We start from the raw sequence: 19,890 nt of genomic DNA on the forward strand, positions 1-19,890 counted from the left end.
GCTGGCTCATGGGTTAGAACACATGACATCCAGTATATAAGGTCATAGATGAGATAGATTAGAGAGGGACATTGTGTCAAAGATAAAAAGAAAAGAGTTGGATTTTTTCTGTCTTCCCTTTATAATTTTTACTTGTCTTATATTTCTAGAAACACAATGACTATATATAAAGAATGGCAAACCCTTTAACATCAATTTAATATTTTACATCACCCTAAAGTCCAAATATTGGCTCTTATATCCTCATGGCCTTTTTCAAATTCAATACCCATACTTTCTCTGTTGCTTTCTGTAAAACTTTTTCTGGGCAAGAAGTAACTAAAATATATGTGTGTTGTATGAGAGTAACCATGTGGCCTGGAGAATGAAGGTGCACTAACAGAATGTAAATCACCACTAAGCCAGTGTAGAAGGCTACAACCAAAATTGAGAATATTTCCTTGGGGTTTACAATATGACATCCATAAGCAATATCCCGACTATAAAATAAACCAAATGTAATATAGAATGTCATTTTTCTTTTATTTAAAATAGGTGTTTTTATACAATATGTTCTGATTATGATTACACCTTTTAAGTCTTCCCAAATTCCCTTGCCACCAAAATCTACACCCTTTCTGTCTTTCATGAGAAAAATGTTTCTCTAAAATAAGAAAAAATAAAAACAAAGTAGAATAGGAGAAAAACAAGCAAGAAATGAGCTAAAAAAAAAAGACTCAGGAAATATATAGAGGGAAAGAAAGAGACACACATGTTCATATGTACAGAAAGCCCATCCAAACATCAGAAGTCAGAATACATATGGAAATATTTGTAAGATTACAAAAGAGAATGAAAAGAGCCTGCACAAAATGACACTGAGTTCATTTGTCCATTTGTAGTGATCTTAATACTGCTGGCCAAGGGCTTGCCCTTGACAGTGGTTTGTATACCCAAAGAAAACTGACTTTTCATTTGTGAGTTGTTATCATTTGGAGATAGTTTCTGGGTAAGGGATGAAAGTTTGTGTCAACTTCCTCTCTCAGCTTTAGGATCCCATCTGCCTTAGATCCAAGTAGGCCTTATACATGCCACAATATTTGTGAGTTTGAATGTTCATTGTTCCTTTTGTGTTTAAAGGGTCTTGTTTATATGGTGTTCTTTATTCTTAAAAACTTTTCTGCTTCCTCTTCTGCAGAAATCCTTGAGTGCCTCCCCAGCCTCGCTCCTCAGACCCAAAACTGAATAATGTACAAAGAATGTCATTCATTTTAAAAGGCTTTTGAGAAAAGAATTTTCATGATTATCAAAACCCAGCAGCATGAGATAACAAATCTTAGGGTCCAATGAGAGGAAAATGAAGTTTTATAATCCTAAATTTGTATCTGCTTTGCTACAAATTAATTCTGTAGCCTAAAATTTGAGTTCATAGATATGACACAGTGGCATATGTGAATTATCTATTAGTGACTTGAACCATACTGTTTACATATATTATCCTATTCAGTTTATTCTATATTAAAAGAGGGTAATATTATGGACCAAAATTTACCTCAGTAGATAATTAATATTCAAAATATTTAGCTTCTTAATCAGATCTATTTTGGGAAAGAGATTAAAATAAAATTTTGGGTTTAAAAGTGACAGAACTATTTTTAAAAAACCAAACATACACACACAAATAACACTCAAATTTTTTTTCAAATATCATCATGAAAACAGAAAGTTTCCTCTGGTCAATATCCAACTGAAAGAAACCTGATATCAGGTTTCAACTCCTATATATAAAGAAGTAAGAAGTAATCACTCCCAACTTTATATCAAGAAAAAAAACTGGTAAAGAGTGAAATGCAATGACTTTTCTTGGACTCATTAGACAGCTGAGTGAAGCAGAAAAAAATCACCAGCCTTCTGAGTTCTAGACAGACAGGAATACTCACAGAGTCACAGAAGCCAAGGAGCCATACACTAGTAAGAACACCTCAGATATAACTTTGATGAATTACTGGAGAATGAAAGTGGACTGACATCCAAATAAAATAGAGCTCCATTATTGCATGAGTTCACACATTTTTGTGGGTTTCACTTCCTGGAATCCCACCAGATTCTCACAGTAAAGATGCTTTAAGCATCCTCCATGGCTGTGATAGGAGAAGTGTAATGGAAAAGCATTATTGAACATGTCAAAACCTTTTACATAACAAAGGTCTAATTTCTCGAAGAAATATATTAGCAACCCTTATTTCTGCTGAAGAAAAGCCTTTATTATCCACATCAGCCTCTTTTAGCAGTCATTAAGGGAAGGGAGAAAAAGACATAGACAAGTGAGAGGAGAGTTTATAAAAAAGATATTATTAGTTATATAGTGTGTAACGGACAAATGCAAGAAAGCTGTTGCACTATAAAACTTCTCATGAAGATTATATCCATGGAAAAGTTCAGATCTTTCTCTTTATACTGCCTCCTCACCAACAGGGTCTAGCATGTTACTTGTAGATTATTATTGTATTTCATTATAAATTAAAGAGATTTGTTGGATTGACTGAAAATGGCCACATAAGCTCATACCTTTGAGTGTTTGGTCACCAAGGAAGGTAATTTTTAAAAGGACTAGGAGGTGTGACCTTGTCAGACGAAGTATGTCACTGGGGTTGGGTTTCAAGTTCAAAAGCCCATACCAAGCCAGTGGATCAGGATGTAGCTCTTAGCTCTTTCTCTAGTAGTATTTCTGCCTTCCTGCTTCCATGCTTTCCACCATGAGGATAATGAAACCACCCTCTGATGATGATAATGGTCTAACCCTCCAAAATTGTGAACAAACTCTAAATTAAATGTTTTCTTTATAAGTGTTGCCTTGGTCAAGTTATCTCTTCATAGCACTAGAACACTGGCTAAGAGAAAGGTGTACGGCATCAGATCTCTCTGAACAGGAATGTTCTGGAAAGTGCAAAGTCAAAAGACCAACCAAAACTTAACTCCTTTTCATTGTGTCCAATGCTGCAATGGTCACTTCTAGAAGAGTAAAGGCATCATTGAGTCACTCAGTTGTGAAACATTCAAATGGCATATGGCCAGTCTGTAAGATGTGCCTCCTGGAGAAAGAATGACATGATTGTTATGGAGTGAACAACTGCTCTTGAATTAATTTTGAGGGCCTTCTCTATTGGTGGGGATACATTCCTTATATTTTAAATCTGATCTGAACACATAGGCTGTAGGGACAAAAACTACTATTGTTTAGCTAATATTAATTATTATTATTTGGTAATATTATTACCAAACTGATATATACAGACTAATGTTTAAAACCATAAAGAAATGTCAAGCTCATGCCAAATCAGAGAAACTTATCTTTGCAGTAAAAGAATTGAGTATGGAGATTTGTTTTTACTCAAATACTTTGAACAAATGAAAGCCAGAGTACTCAGCAATAAAGGATATTTGCATGATCCCCTCTAAAACTCAAGGAACAACACAGAAGCTGAAGAGAAAAAAAAAAAGTAAGATCCAGGTAAATAGTAACAAAGACTATAAAATATAGAGACTTCCATGACATTGCTGCCTTGGTTAATTACTTTATTTTCATAGCAAAATACTATGACTTTGATAGTTATAAAAGAATATTTAGTTTAGAGTTCTCTATTCCAGAGAGTGAGACCATGCCCATCATGTTAGAGAACACAGCAGCATCCAGGCAGCCATGACACTAGACCAGGAGCTGAGAGCTTACACCTGATCCACAATCCCAGGCAGAGAGACATAAGTGGGAACCTTATCAAAATCTTCCAAGTTCAGCACCAGTGACATATCTACTTTAAGGAAGTCATAGCCCTTAACTCTTTCCAAACAATTCCACCAACTGAGAACAAAACATTCAAATATATGAGCCTACTAGGAACACTCTTATTCAAACCATAACATTCCATTTCTTGGACTCCAAATGCTCATAACCATATTATTGTGCAAAAAAGTATTTAGTACAGTTTCAAAAGTCTTCCTAGTTGTTCAATCTCAACATAATTCAGAAATCCAAATTCTATTCTGAGACTAGAGTAATATCTTGTGCTCCCTGTAAAATTAAAAAGCAAGCTTCATATCTTTAGCATACAATGCCAAATACTATACATTACCACCTCAAATAAATAAATAAATAAATAAACAAGCAAGCAAACAAGCAAGCAAATGGAGGAATACTGATGAAGAAAATATCAGAGCAGAGCAAGACAGAAACACAGCAGGACAAACTCCAATCCAGTAGCTACATATCTGATGTCAAAGCATTTAGTTACACCCTTCCAGCCTTAGTAACTGCAACACAATTTCAGTTTTGGGTTTGTTCCATTCCCTGTCTAGAGCTTTCTCTGACAGGTATCCCAAATCTCTGGCATCTCCAACATTTTGAGTCTCCTGTATAATCCAGGATTTACCTTCACAGCATGCAATTGTGTCTCTGGGCCACTATGCAAGGACTCCTCTGCCACACATCTGGCCTCAATAACTTTCCTTGACTGTGGAGGAAGTTTCCACAACTCTACCTTTTTATCCTTCATGACTCTAAAGCCAAAACTATGTGTCAGGTGATACCAAGTTCTGTAGCCTGCTTGAATGAAACTTGGCTCCTTCTTTAATTACATTTGCATGAGCTTCACTTTTTTTTGAGGCAAAGGTAATCCCACAGCATTTTCCCTTTCATAAATTGCAGGATTAACTGAGTAGACTCTTTCTTTGAGGGAGCCACTTCCTTTATTCAATTTCAGTTCTGGCCTCCCTTTATCTCTTCCACCATATTGGCTCCAGCATTAAAATTCTTGATGCTTCTTTTCCTCCTCAAATGGTATGTTTCGCATTTGAGTTTGCTCTACTTGCTTGTTAAATTATAAATCTGCATAAAAGAGATCACTAATAAACAAAGGACAGAATCAATACTAGGCTGCATTGAAATATTCTTTGCCAGGGAAATTAGTCCAAAACTCATCAATTTAGGCTTTGGCATATTTTTAAGAAGGACACGGATGGAAACCAGCCACATGTTTTGCCAAATTATCACAAGAAATGACTCTGACACATTTGATAATGTTGTTCCCCTCTGAAACCTTGAACTGGGCCTTTCAAACTCCTACTAGGATGGCCCATTAAACCCCATTTACAGCATTCAACCACTTTCCTAATCCAAATTTCCAAAGTTCACATTTCTCCAACAAGTACCATGGTCTATGACAGCAATACTTCTTTCCTTGCACCAATGTCTTAGTTAGTTTTCCACTGTAGTGAAAAGCACTATGACCAAGGTAATATATAAAACAGACCATTTAATTTGGTGATTGTGGTTCCAGAGGGATAGGCCATTACTTTACTGGTAGGAACTATGTCTGCAAGCAGATATCCATGATGATGAAGTAGGAGCTCAAAGCTTATATCTGATGCATAACCAAGAGGCAGAACAACAATAATTAGGAAAGCTGTGCAATTGTATTTCTAGAAGTTTTTTCTGTATTCTTGTTGCATGATTTTGGTATGTACTGTTCCTCTTGATTCAATAGACTTTTCCTACAACCTCATTTAATGGATTACTTGTTTGAGTTAAGTCTCCGTTCAAATGATAGCTTCAAAGGGAGAAATCTATAAACACCATCAGAAATAACTAGTTTAGTAGATCTCTAAGATGCTGTTTCATTTCACTTCACCAAAATTAAATATTATGAAATTATAAGCTGACTATTTATATCCTATATAAGGAAAGCAATATAATTTTGTCACAAGTGCCTAGACCATTAGGTGGTACACAGTCAACTATTCAAAACATTGTAAGCTAAAGATGATAAACTTAAAAATATCAGGCCCATTAATTGAAGAAAATAACAGTTTTATATCAGTTAATGAACCCCCAAAGTGTTCTAGTTAGATTAAATATACTTATAAATATCACTATTAAAATAATTAACTATAAGCTGGTGAGATGGCTCAGCAGTTAAGAGCACCGACTGCTCTTCTGAAGGTCCTGAGTTCAAATCCCAGCAACCACATGGTGGCTCACAACCATCTGTAATGAGGTCTGATGCCCTCTGGTGTGTCTGAGCACAGCTACAGCTATTTACATATAACAATTAAAATAATTAACTATAAGGCCCTATGTATCACTTGTAAAACTTGATAGAAAATGGATTTAATTTGTACGTCTCAAAACATTTCCTTCAAGTAGGATTCCTCTCCAAAATTATTATCTCTATAATAGCTTCTCAGGATAATTGAGGATAAAAGAAAAGTACATTGAGTTCAAAATGCTGAACAAAACCAATAATGTATAGAAATACACACTTAATCCCTTTTACAAAAAGTAATTGCAAAAGTTTTCAGTTTGAAATTGCAAACTGAAATACAAATTTAAAATATGTTATTTAACATATTAACAATAAATATTTTCTTTGGGTTCTGAGATTTAATTTTGTATTAAAAGAAAATGGCTTACTTTATCCCATATATTTAAATATTATATTTAAATATATAACTATACAATCATATAAATCCTGTAAAAGTTTCTGAATTATCTTGATGTCAGAGGGAACTTACATTTATATTAAACATGGGAAAATGGTATGTTTCTTGTTCTTATATTAGTATAAGATTATCTTAATTTTGTATATTTGCAGTTACTAGTAATATATTCATTTAAATTTAATCATATGCTTGAGTTTAAAATTTAGTCATTTGTCATTGCAATCTAATTTATATGTGGCATGATATAGCCACATAGTATCATAAACTAATTGGTTCCATTTAAAAATTCTCAAATAGCATCGAGAGAAATAATTTTTCTTAAGTGAAGACATGGATTTAACATTAATCTTGACCTTTATCAAGATTATTATTTTTCTTTTCTTTTTCTATAATCCTTTTCTAATCTTGACCTTTATCACAAAGTTTCTTCACAACACAGAACAGTTATAATCTAAGCCTTACATAATTTTCTGCCTTAGTCTACTGTGATGTGAACTGGTAATACTTAACTAAATTATACAATTGCAAAGTATATCCTTAAACACAGAAGGGAACAAGGAGAAAACACAGGTCACTATTTCCAGTTATTAGATACCCTTTTTGTAAAGCCTCCTTTACTTTGTTTCCTGCTGCCTGCTTCTTGGGATTTCTCACTTCCTTTCCATCTGAGAAAGAATTCAACTCACTCCCAAGTCCTTAATTTCACAATAAGTTTTATAGAGTATCCAAACACTAGAAATGTTTTGCAGAAATCTTCCAGTAACATATAAATCATGCCAATATTATTATTTTCTTATTTTTTAAAGATCACAAGATAAAATTCAAATTTAGAATGAGTAAGAAAATGACAAACACATTTTTTTTCTGTAATACTGTATGACTTCATCAACTTGGGATAATATGAGGTCTGCATAATAAAATTCTAAGTTTCAAAGTTTTATTTTTTAAGTCATGCAGAAACAGATTTGGGAGGTATAAAAAGATATAAAACTAAAACCAAAGAATTTAATCAGAGTTAAAATAGCTGCATAAATGAAATTCATTATTTGCAAGCTTTTATGCGAGGCATCATTTTAGTGTAGCATATGTTATTATCTAATTCAGAATATGTCAACAGTACTATTATAAGTGATTATAAGAAATGAAATGTGATAAATAAATACTATTCTGTTTGTGACAGCTGTAACTCAGAACAAAAGAACATTAAACTCAAAAGAGATTTGAATTCTATCCCAGTAAAGTACAAGGGAAAATAAAGGCATTAATAATTTACAAGCTTTATATTATATAAAGAATTTTTGAAGGTTTAGGAATCATAGCATATAGTACTGAGTTTGTAAAGGGTCTCCTTGCAAACATGTATCTTATCTTTTAATAGTTCATAATATAAAATTATTCATAAAGTAGAAAGCATTGTCTTAACAATGTTAGTTGATGGCGAGGAGGATGAACCAAGTGAAACAAAACCAATCAAAACAGTAACAGTAAACAACTTAGAGGTGCAAATCAAAGTTGGATCACTCAATGAATACTGCACAATGAGACTCCCTCCAATTAGCTTCTGTAGATTGTCTCATCACAGACAATTAGAGCTAGTTGCACAAAAATTTGTCTTATTCAGAACATGTTTTGAGAGGGTTTACATGATCCCAGTGGAACTACCACACTTCTTTTGTTTTCATAATTGAAAACTGAGAAGGTAATAACCTCCTCTCAATCCATAGAAAGCCAGAAACCCTAGGATACAATGCAGTTTCCAAAGAAATTTAAAATAAAAGCATGTATCATTAAAAATTGAACAAAACAAACCAAGCATGTCTCCTAGAGAAAGCGAAAACATGCCTTTGAAATAAACAGTAAGTCGCCACTGTTCATTGCAGAGTGGCATGTCAGTTACAGAGTGGCAGAATAAATATGCAAGTTGCCAAATTGAACTAATTCATGTTCTGAATTAAAATAAAACACCCTCGATACTGTGGGACACTTCAATTCAACCTTAGTGTTCCTAAGGTTTGTTGTGATCTGTCTTGGGAACACTATAGACATTGAACAGCTGTTTTACTCATGCCTCACTCCTCCCAATCACCATTCCACTTAGAATTCCTATACTGATTCTAGGGTTCCATAATAAAGTGACCTGTGCAGTTGTATTTCTGCCAAAATCTTTGAATGGTTAAAAAAGGGGAAAATCCTGCAAACTCTTTCAAATAATGAAATGAGTTTATAAAGTACCCTTTAGATAAACAGAAGAATTGACGTCTCAAGAATTATTTGCTAGAGTAGCCTCAATGCTTCTGTACTTGAGTATTATGATCCCAGCAGGAAATTAGATTCAATTATGAGGAGTTTTCATATTATTCCTACAGCTAAAGGTAAAATTTTAGTTTCCCTTTCCAGAGAAATACAGAGTCTTATAAGAGTGTTCATTGGCTTGAGTAACAGTTGATTTGAGAAGGCCATGCATAAGGCACTGGATGTGAACTTGTAAAGAGAATGATGCTAAACTAAACAGAGTTCATTCTTCAAGGAACTCCCTGTATTTCAGAAGAGTTAGTACAAGCATGTAAATCACCACAGGAATATTCAGAATGTTATGATGATACTTTTCAATCCAATATCCAAATACAAATATGTATAAGGCATTAATTATGCCACAATTCCTTTAGGTGCAATGATTTTGAGACATATCAATAAGCATGTATATTTTATACTCAATGAGATTAGACTATTTAGTATCATAATAAAATTTTAAGAGGCTACAGAAGTTGGCAGAGCTGCTGGATCAGGACCCTTCCTCCATCTACACCCAGGAGGTGTGCCTTTTCTATAGCCTTCTATGTACCTTTCCCATAAGGGGAGAGTGGTTTCCAGGGAAACCTCTGACCCTGGAACCCAGGTGAGATCACCATTTTCACTCTGGTGACTTTCTAAGGCAGGAACAGCCAGGAGGCACAGGCTGGAGAAGCAGCAGAGCAGCAGGGACAGGGTCTTTTCTACCTCCATCTCTCCATCTACACCCATGAGGTGCGCCTCTTCCACAGTCCTCTGTGCATCTTTCCTGCAAGGGGAGAGCTAGTCTCCAGGGAGTTCTCTGACCCCCAGAGCTCAGGCAGGATCAGCCAGGAGGCACTGGGATCAGAAGCAGCAGAGCAACTAGGACAGGGTCCTTCCTTCACCATCTGCACCCAAGAGGGACAGCTGATCCATAACCCTCTGTGCACTGGTCTTTCCAGAAGAGACCTGATCTCCCAGGAGTGCTGACACAGGCTTACATACCCACAGGAGGAACAAGCTCCAGCAAGAAACAGCAAGAACATCAAACACTAGAGACTACCAGATGGAGAAAGGCAAACGCAAGAATTTTACCAACAGAAATCAAGACTACTTGGTATCATAAGAACCCAGGACTTGCCAGGTGGTGTTGGCACACACTTTTAATCCCAGCACTTGGGAGGCAGAGACAGGAGGATTTCTGAGTTCAAGGTCAGCCTAGGCTACAGAGTGAGTTCCAGGGCAGTCAGGATAATCCAGAAAAACCCTGTTTCTAAAAACAAAAAAAACAAACAAAAAAACAAACAAAAACAAACAAACAAACAAAAAAAGAACCCAGTACTCCCACCAGAGCAAGTCCTGGATACCCCAACACAAAGAAAGATTTGGATCTAAAATCATATCTCATGATGCTGATAGAGGAATTTTAGAAGGACATAAATAACTCCCTTAAAGAAATACAGGAGAACACAGGTAAACAGGTAGAAGCCCTTAAGGAGCAAACACAAAAATCTCTTAAAGAATTATAGGAAAACACAATGAAACAGGTGAAGGACTCAAACAAAGCCATCCAGGATCTAAAAATGGAAGTAGAAACAATTAAGAAATCACAAAGAGTGACAACTCTGGAGATAAAAAACCTAGGAAAGAAGTGAGGAATCATATATACAATCATCACCAATAGAACACAAGAGATAGAAAAGAGAATCTCAGGGGCAGAAGATACCATAGAAGACATTGATACAACCGTCAAAGAAAATGCAAAATGCAGAAAGATCCTAACCCAAAACATCCAGGAAATCCAGGACACAATGAGAAGACAAAACCTATGAATATCATAGGATCCTATTACAAAAGCCTATACTCAACAAAACTAGAAAACCTGGATGAAAGATACCAGGTGCCAAAGTTAAATCAAGATCAGATAAATGATCTAAACAGCCCCATATCCACTAAGAAAGGAGAAAGAGTCATTAATAGTCTCCCAACCAAAGAAAGCCCAGGATCAGATGGGTTTAGTGCAGAGTTTTATCAGACCTTCAAAGAAGACCTAATACCAATACTCCTCAAACTATTCCACAAAATAGAAACAGAAGGTATTTTACCCAGTTCATTCTATGAAGCTACAATTACTCTGGTACCTAAACCACACAAAGACCTAAAAAAGAAAGAAAAAAGAAAGAAAGAAAGAAAGAAAGAAAGAAAGAAAGAAAGAAAGAAAGAAAGGAAGGACAAAAGAAAGAAAGAACAAAAGAAAGAAAACTTCAGACCAATTCCCCTTATGAATATTGATATAAAAACACTCAATAAAATTCTTGCAAACTAAATCCAAGAACACATCAAAACAATCATCCATGATGATCAAGTAGGCTTCATCCCAGGGATGCAGGGATGGTTCAATATATGGTAATCCATCAATGTAATCCACTACATAAACAAACTCAAAGAAAAAATCATATGATCATCTCATTGGATGCTAAGAAAGCAATTGACAAAATCCAACAGCATTTTATGATAAAAGTCTTGGAAAGTTCAAGAATTCAAGGCCCATAGTTAAACATAGTAAAAGCAATATACAGCAAACCAGTAGCCAACATCAAACTAAATGGAGTGAAACGAAGCAATCTCACTAAAATCAGGGACTAGGCAAGGCTGCCCACTCTCTCCCTACCTATTCAATATTGTTCCTGAAGTCCTATCCAGAGCAATTAGACAACAAAAGGAGATCAAAGGGACACAAATTTGAAAGGAAGAAGTCAAATTATCACTATTTGCTCATGATATGATAGTATGCTTAAGTGACCCTAAAAATTCCACCAGAGAACTCCTAAACCTGATAAACAACTTCAGCAAAGTATCTGGATATAAAATTAACTCAAGCAAATCAGAGGCCTTCCTCTACACAAAGGATAAACAGGCTGAGAAAGAAATTAGGAAAACAACACCCTTCACAATAGTCACAAATAATATAAAATACCTTGGTGTGACTCTAAGCAAGTGAAAGATCTGTATGACAAGAACTTCAAATCTCTGAAGGAAAAAATCGAAGATCTCAGAAGATGGAAAGATCTCCCATGCTCATGGATTGGCAGAATTAATATAGGAAAAATGACCATCTTGCCAAAAGCAATGTACAGATTCAATGCAATCCCCACCAAATTTCAACACCATTCTTCATAGAGTTGGAAAGAGCAATTTGCAAATTCATCTGGAATAACAAAAACCTAAGATAGAGAAAACTATTCTCAACAATAAAAGAAACTCTGGTGAAATTACCAGCCTTGACCTTAAGCTTTACTACATGGCAATTGTGATAAAAACAAAACAACAAAACAAAACAAAAACAAAACAAAAACAAAAACAAAAAAACTCCACAGTATTGGTACAGAGACAGGCAGGAAGGTCAATGGAGTAGAACTGAAGACCCAAAAATGAACTCACACACTTATGCTCACTTGATCTTTGACAAAGGAGCTAAAACCATCCAGTGGGAAAAGACAGCAATTTCAACAAATGGTACTGGCTCAACTGGTGGTTAGCATGTAGAAGATTGCACATCGATCCATTCTTATTTCCTAGTACAAAGATCAAGTCCAAGTGGATCAAGGACCTCCACATAAAACCAGATACACTGAAACTAATAGAAAATTAAGTCGGGAAGAGCCTTGAGCACATGAGCACAGGGGAAAATTTCCTGAACAGAACACCAATAGCTTATGCTCTAAGATCAAGACTTGACAAATTGGACCTCATCAAATTGCAAAGCTTCTGTTAATCAAAGGACACTGTCAATAGGACAAAATGGTAACCAACAGATTGGGAAAAGATCTTTACCAATTCTGTATCTGATAGAGGGCTAATATCCAATATATACAAAGAACTCAAGAAGTTAGACTGCAGAGAACCAAATAATCCTATTAAAAATGGGGTACAGAGATAAACAAAGAATTCTCAACTGAGGAATTTTGAATGGCTTAGAAACACCTAAAGAAATGTTCAACATCCTTAATCATCAGGGAAATGCAGATCAAAATAACCCAGAGATTCCACTTCACACCAGTAATAATGGCTAAGATCAAAAACTCAGATGACAGTAGATGCTGGTGAGGTTGTGCAGAAAGAGGAACACTCCTTCAATGCTGGTGGGATTGCAAGCTGGTACAACCACTCTGGAAATCAGTTTGGGGATTCCTCGGGAAATTGGACATAGTACTACCTGAGGACCCAGCTATAGCACTACTGGGCATATACCCAGAATATACTCTAGCATGTAATAAGGACACTTGCTCCACTATGTTCATAGCAGCCTTATTTTTTAGTAGCCAGAAACTGGAAACAACCCAGATGTCCCTCAACAGAGGAATGGATACCAAAAAACGTGGTACATTTACACGATGGAATACTATTCAGTGATTAAAATCAATGAATTTATGAAATTCTTAGGGAAATGGATGGATCTGGAGAAGATCATCCTGAGTGAGGTAATCCAATCACAAAAGAACACATATGGCATGCACTCAATGATAAGTGGATATTAGCCCAGAAGATAGGAATAAACGAAGTACAATCCACAAACCACAAGAAACTCAAGAAGAAGGAAGACCAATGTGTGAATACTTCAATCCTTCTTAGAAGGGGGAACAAAATACCCATGGAAGGAGTTGCAGAGACAAAGTATGGAGCAAAGACTGAAGGAAGGACAATTCAGAGACTGCCACATCTTGGAATCATTCCCATGTTCAATCACCAAACCAGGACAATATTGTGGATACCAGCAAGTGCCTGTAGTACAGAGGCCTTGGGCAGGAGCCTGATATAGTTGTCTCCTAAGAGGCTCTGCTAGTGCCTAACTAATACAAAAGTAGAGACTCACAGACATCCATTGGACTGAACACAGGGTCCCCAATGAAGGAGCTAGAGAATGGACCCAAGAAGCTGAACAACAATATGAACTAACCAGTACCCCCAGAGCTCTCAGGGACTAAACCACCAACCAAAGAGTACACATGGTAGGACTTGTGGTTCCAGCTGCATATGTAGCAGAGGATGGCCTTGTTAGACATCAATGGAAGGAGAGGCCCTTGGTCCTGTGAAGGTTCTATGCCCCAGTGTAGGGGAATGCCAGGGCCAGGAAGCAGGAGAGGGTTGGTTGGTGAGCAGGGGTAGGGCGGAGGGAACAGGGTTTTCTTTTCATAGGAGAAACCGGGAAATGAGATATCATTTGAAATATAAATAAAGGAAATATCTGATAAAATAAAGGAAAAAATTAAAAACATTAAAAAATAGATCACTCACACATCCCAATCTCCTTTAAAATTTTACACCCACCATAGAGCTTCCCATTGTTAAAAGTGTGTTTTATGAATGGATAATTAACTTGTGTATATTTTATATACATTATTTGTATGTAGAGATATATAAATATTATAGTTTATGTCATATTTAAGTGAAGTCTTGAGCTTTGAAAACTGTCTCTCCCTGCATTAGCCTGAAGTACTTCAAATAAATTTCCAGGAAAAAAATTCACAGATACAATCCTGTACTCTAACTACAAAGCCAGAATATATTTGAATGATCTCTGAAGAGAAATTGACTTTAGGGATATGCTCTGTTGAAGAGATCTTTTACAACAGATGAATTTGGTTCTAAAGTTATCATTTTTATTTAGTCAGAAAAGAAAATATAGAAGATACATTATTTTGAAAACCTACATATGTATTTGATAAGAAAGAATATAGACTAGAAATACTATGCTAGCTGTTAATACTTAACAGATTCATTAAGAACAAGTAGAGTTAATCTTACCTTGCTCTTTCTACTAAATAGTAATTTATTTAATTGTTCCCAATTATTACTAGTAATCAATTTCCTATCTGTCCTTTTGTAGTCTTACTTCCATCGCCCCAGTTCAATACTTCTTGCCTGGACTACTTTGGAGCCCTTTCCATTATTTCTGGTCAGGAAATTCCTGTTAAGGGTCCGCTTGAATTTCTTCAATATTTCCCAATTACTTGCTAACATGAAGATAACATTTTTTATCTTGTCATACAAAGTCATTAATGATCTGATTCTCATCCATTTTTACCATGTTTTCTCCTAAGATTCTCATTCCTCTCTTCATCCTTGCTTTGCCTGAATATCTCTGTACTACAGCAATATTAAACTTAGTGATAAAACCTATAGCTCTTATATCCAGAAAGAATGATAGACACAGTAATGATCATGATGAATGCCCATGCTGTGATTCCTAAGCCTTTTGAATATAATCCCATGCATTGAAAATGTGGTTCTTAAGATATGGTTAGGGTTCTGCAAACATGACTCATTGGTTAACTGTGCATACTTTTCTAGAGGACCTAAGAGGACCTAAGTTCAGCTCCATATACTCATGTCTGCTAGCTCACAAACACCAATAACTCCATCTCCTGAAGGATAAGATACTTTTGGTCTCTGTAGACACCTGTGCTCATATGTACATATCCATACAGAGACACACCAACATCCTCATAATTAAAGATAAAAAATTTAAAGATATTAATAAATTAAAGATTTCTTGTGTGAGAATAGTCATGATAAATCTGGTGAATCCATTAGAATCACAGGAATCTAACAGAGAAGATAAGGATATAGAAGCAAGGGACACAGAGAGGTTAGAAGACGGGATTTAACAATACATGCAATGTAACTGGTTCTCCATTGCTGGACATGACTGAGGAATAGATCTTTTCCGTAGAACATCATGAAGGAATATAACCATGTTGAAAACTGGATTTTAAGAACTTTAAACTCTACAAATGGAAGAGAGTAACTGCATGTTGCTTTAAACCGTTACATTTGCTAGAATTTGCACAGAAATAGGAAGTTACATCTGTGAATTTTGTATCTGTTATTCTTTATAAGATCTTCTATAGCAGAGATGATGTATTGCTCATCTTTTTAATCCCTAGATTGTTTAGTCCAATTGCTTATTTACAGTTGTTTTCTACAAAGATGTTTGCTGAACATGAAAAGGAAGCAGAAGTGACTCATGTATAGGAAACAGTAATGCCTATAGCATCACCAGTTCAAAGTTAGGGTACATAGAAAAGTTTGTATAATGTGAAAAGTGTCTTTACAAAAATAAGTTTTCCCATATGCTTCCAAGAAATAAAATCACCATAGTTATGGGGAAATTATATAACCAAATTTCAGAATTTGATTCATGATTGTGGTAGAGTGAGATTAAAGTAATTAAACAAGAAAACAAATATATATATATATATATGTATATATATATATATATACATATATATATATATATATATAATTTTACGTGTTTCTTTTTTATACTCCCCAGAAGTGTTTGCATGAGGAATCAAACAGGCAAATTTGTATAAACAGATACAAAAACTCTTTAATCTCATAATATATCCAGAGATAGCTGATGTCACCCATTGTTATCAGCACTTAATAGTGAAGTCTTCAGTAAATGCTTACTTAGACTTGTATGCAAAACCAAGTGATTTTTTTCTTTTCATCTGAAAATTTTCTCCATAAATGAAACCTTAAATGGTGTAAAAATAAACGTATTCCTATACCTTACGTATGTGTTCAATATTTTTAAACTGAGGCTTTTTAAAGTTCATATATATAAATATATATTACAACTTCTTCCTCACCTACCCACTCTTGAGGTAGTCCAGGGTGGACTCAAGATCATAAGATAGGCAATAAGGCAACAATGGCCTCTACCTCAAAGCAATACTCCTGACTCAGTGTCTAGTGTGTTGACATTATAAGTGTGTGCCACTACATCTGACTGTGGAGGACACAAAGGCCTTGTAAACACAGATAAGCCAGGAAATGTAAATACTCAGCTTCAATCTTGAATGGAATAAGGTATGTAGCTGTTCTTCCTGAAATGTCAGTAACGATATAATTTAACATCTTGGTGATCTTTTGCTGCCTGAAGAGTCAGGTTTTGTCTGTATCATCAGAATTTACCTTACCCTTTCCCCTTAAAACCTTTAGGCCATAAAAATCATCCTTATGAGTGATGTCACTTGTGCTTTACAACTACCTAGGTAACTTCTTTGTTGTCTTAGGTCCAGGACAACCCTTACTCTTATAGGCATTATGTTTCACTTCAGTCAAGCTCCCTAGACCCTAAATTCTGGGCACTATCTCTGAGCCAACAGTAGCCATTCTTGCAAAATAAGCCAATTGTACTTTGTAAATAAAGCTCAATGTAAACATCTCTTAAATTGTGTAAACGGGACTGGGTTAATTGTTATCTGAATATATTTTATCCAAAATGGTTCTGTGCATAAATACTGCTAAAGAAAAATTATGTGGCCCATACCCTAGAAGTCTTGGTGCAAGCAACACCAGTTACAATAAAATTGGGCTGCGTTTCCTTCTTACCTCACCCTGATCTTTTTTCCCTGCCTGCTGTAAAACCTGCAGGTGAATCACCAGACTTGACTAGAAGTTTTAATTTAAAATATTTTTATCCAAGAGTTTCTCTTTGGTTTTCCTCTTTGAGATAACATACTTTAGGAAAGTAATGTTGCCTTGTGAGTAGTTCCTTACATTTGACTTTGCTATTCTCAAGTGGTCTCATGTTTTACTGAAGACACAGTCTAGTGTACAGCAGAAAAATATAATCCAGGAATTTCAGCACTGTCCATAAATGTTCTTCATCTTTCGAAATCTACCAATGGTTCTTATTTTATGAACAAGGAAATAAAGATCTCATATTCATCAAATTGTCATACTTGAACCATTACAACGAAAAGTTATTGTTTTTGATTCAGAAACAGGAGAAATGGCAAATTCCAAGGCATTTCAGGCTGCACAGGAGAAAAGCATTTGTAATAGGTAAGAATCAGATTAATTTTTGAGTAATAATTCATGGAAAAAGTTTTCCCACATGTATTTCCTTTTTGCATTTTTTGTGATTATTGCTGCATTTTCAATGCCAAAAAACCACAAGATGGCATTGAAGAGTCCAATTACTTTACAGAATGTTTAGTAGAAAAACTGAAATAATCCTAGTAGCATTTTTCTCTAATATGAAATACATTCCAAGAGAAAATAAGGAGTCCATTAGCATATGGAAAAGTTTTCCTGACATATATAAATCTTATTTTCCATTACTATTTATACACATTATATTTACAACACACAAGAAGCATGAAGTAATTACAGTGCGCATTTGAGAGAAAAGTAAATCAATGTAACAAACCTGAGTAGAAAATACTGTAGTGTAGTTACTAAAATATAGAAAACAACCAGTGTGAGAGACATTTAGAGACGAGACTCAGTGAACCTTTTTAAAAAATATCTTTGGGTATAGCCCTAAAGATATTAAAACTTAGTAATGTTAGCTATTATCTTTCTCTTCAGGCAACACTTCCACTGCATAGGTATCATAAAAGATCATAAGTATAACACAGAAAATTTGTCTTAAGTAACTTTCTAAAAAGAATTAAAACATAATTTATTATTTTGAAATGGCATAGTCACTTTTACATAGAGATACATGAAAATCCACAAGGAAAATTTTTGACACAGGGTCCCACTGTGTAACTTGCATAAGCTAGACCAGCTTGTCCTTGAACTCACAGTGATCCACCTGCTTTTGCCTCCCCAGCCTTGAGAATAAAGGTCTGTATGTCAAATGTGCCTGTAAGACAAAGGAATTGGAGAAGACCTTGGGCACAAGCTCCACAGTCAGTCCCACAACACCCAGAGGAAGCTCCACTCCCAGGTGCTCTAACAAGCCTAGGATCAGAGGTGAAGAGGACACAACATCTTATCCCAACACCTGGAGTAACTTGGACTAGCAAGACCAAGGAAAACTGGAATTCCACGAGCCCAGTGGCTCTGGTTGTTTCCAGTCTGTCTGGGTTGTCCGGTGCCCTGAGCATATCTTGGGCGCAAGCTCCTCAGCCAGTCCCACAACACCCAAAGGAAGCTGCACTCCCAGGCTCTCTAACAAGCCCAGGATCATAGGATTACAGAGACAGCTTGAATCTGAGCAGTTCTGACACAACCAGGATCACAGGAAGGACAAGATCCAGTCAAATTTAGCAAGGGCAGGTAGCACTAGAGTTAACCAGATGGCAAGGGTGTGGGGAAGCATAAGAAAATAAACAACACAAACCAAGGTTACATGGCATCATCAGAACCCAATTCTCCCACCAGAGCAAGTCCTAGACACACTATCACACGGGAAAAGAAAGATTCAGATCTAAAATCACTTCTCATGATGATGATACAGGACTTTAAGAAAGACATAAATGGCACCTTCAAGGAAATACAGGAGAACACAGGTAAACAGCTAGAAACCCTTAAAGAGAAAACACAAAAATCCCTTAAAGAACTACAGGAAAACACAATCAAACAGGTGAAGGAAATGAACAAAACCATCCAGAATCTAAAAATGGAAATAATAACAGTAAAGATTTCGGAAAGAGAGACAAGCCTAGAGATAGAAAACCTAGGAAAGAAATCAGGAGTCATAGATGCAAGCATCACCAACAGAATACAAGACATAGAAGAGAGAATCTCAGGGGCAGAAGACACCATAGAAAACAATGACACAACAGTCAAGGAAAATGCAAAAAGCTCCTAATCTAAAACATCCAGAAAATCCAGGACACAATGAGAAGAACAAATCTAAGGATAATAGGTATAGAAGAGAGTGAAGACTCCCAAAGTAATGGGCCAGTAAATATCTTCAACAAAATTATAAAAGAAAATTTCCCTAACCTAAAGAAACATGAACATACAAGAAGCCTACAGAACTCCAAATAGAGTGGATCAGAAAAGAAATTCCTCCTGACACATAATAATCAAAACACCAAATGCACTAAACAAAGAAAGAATTTTAAAAGAAGTAAAGGAAAATAATCAAATAACATATAAAGGCAGGCCTATCAGAATTACACCAGACTTCTCACCAGAGACTATGAAAGCTAGAAGATCCTGGACAGATGTCATACAGATCCTAAGAGAACACAAATGCCAGCCCAGGCTACTATAGCCAGCAAAAGTCTCAATTACCATAGATGGAGAAAACAATATATTCTATAACAAAACCAAATTTACACAATATCTTTCCACAAATCCAGCTCTACAAAGGATAATAGATGGAAAACA

At 35.6% G+C, this 19,890-nt stretch overlaps 1 protein-coding gene across 1 annotated transcript in view; it reads right to left on the bottom strand.

Annotated features, from left to right (window-relative positions):
• Il1rapl1 (interleukin 1 receptor accessory protein like 1) overlaps positions 1 to 19,890 on the bottom strand; it is a 1,152,451-nt gene that overhangs the window by 1,121,802 nt on the left and 10,759 nt on the right. The window lies entirely within an intron of this gene.

Source organism: Mastomys coucha, chromosome X (assembly GCF_008632895.1).
Source record: "Mastomys coucha isolate ucsf_1 chromosome X, UCSF_Mcou_1, whole genome shotgun sequence".
Lineage (NCBI taxonomy): Eukaryota > Metazoa > Chordata > Mammalia > Rodentia > Muridae > Mastomys > Mastomys coucha.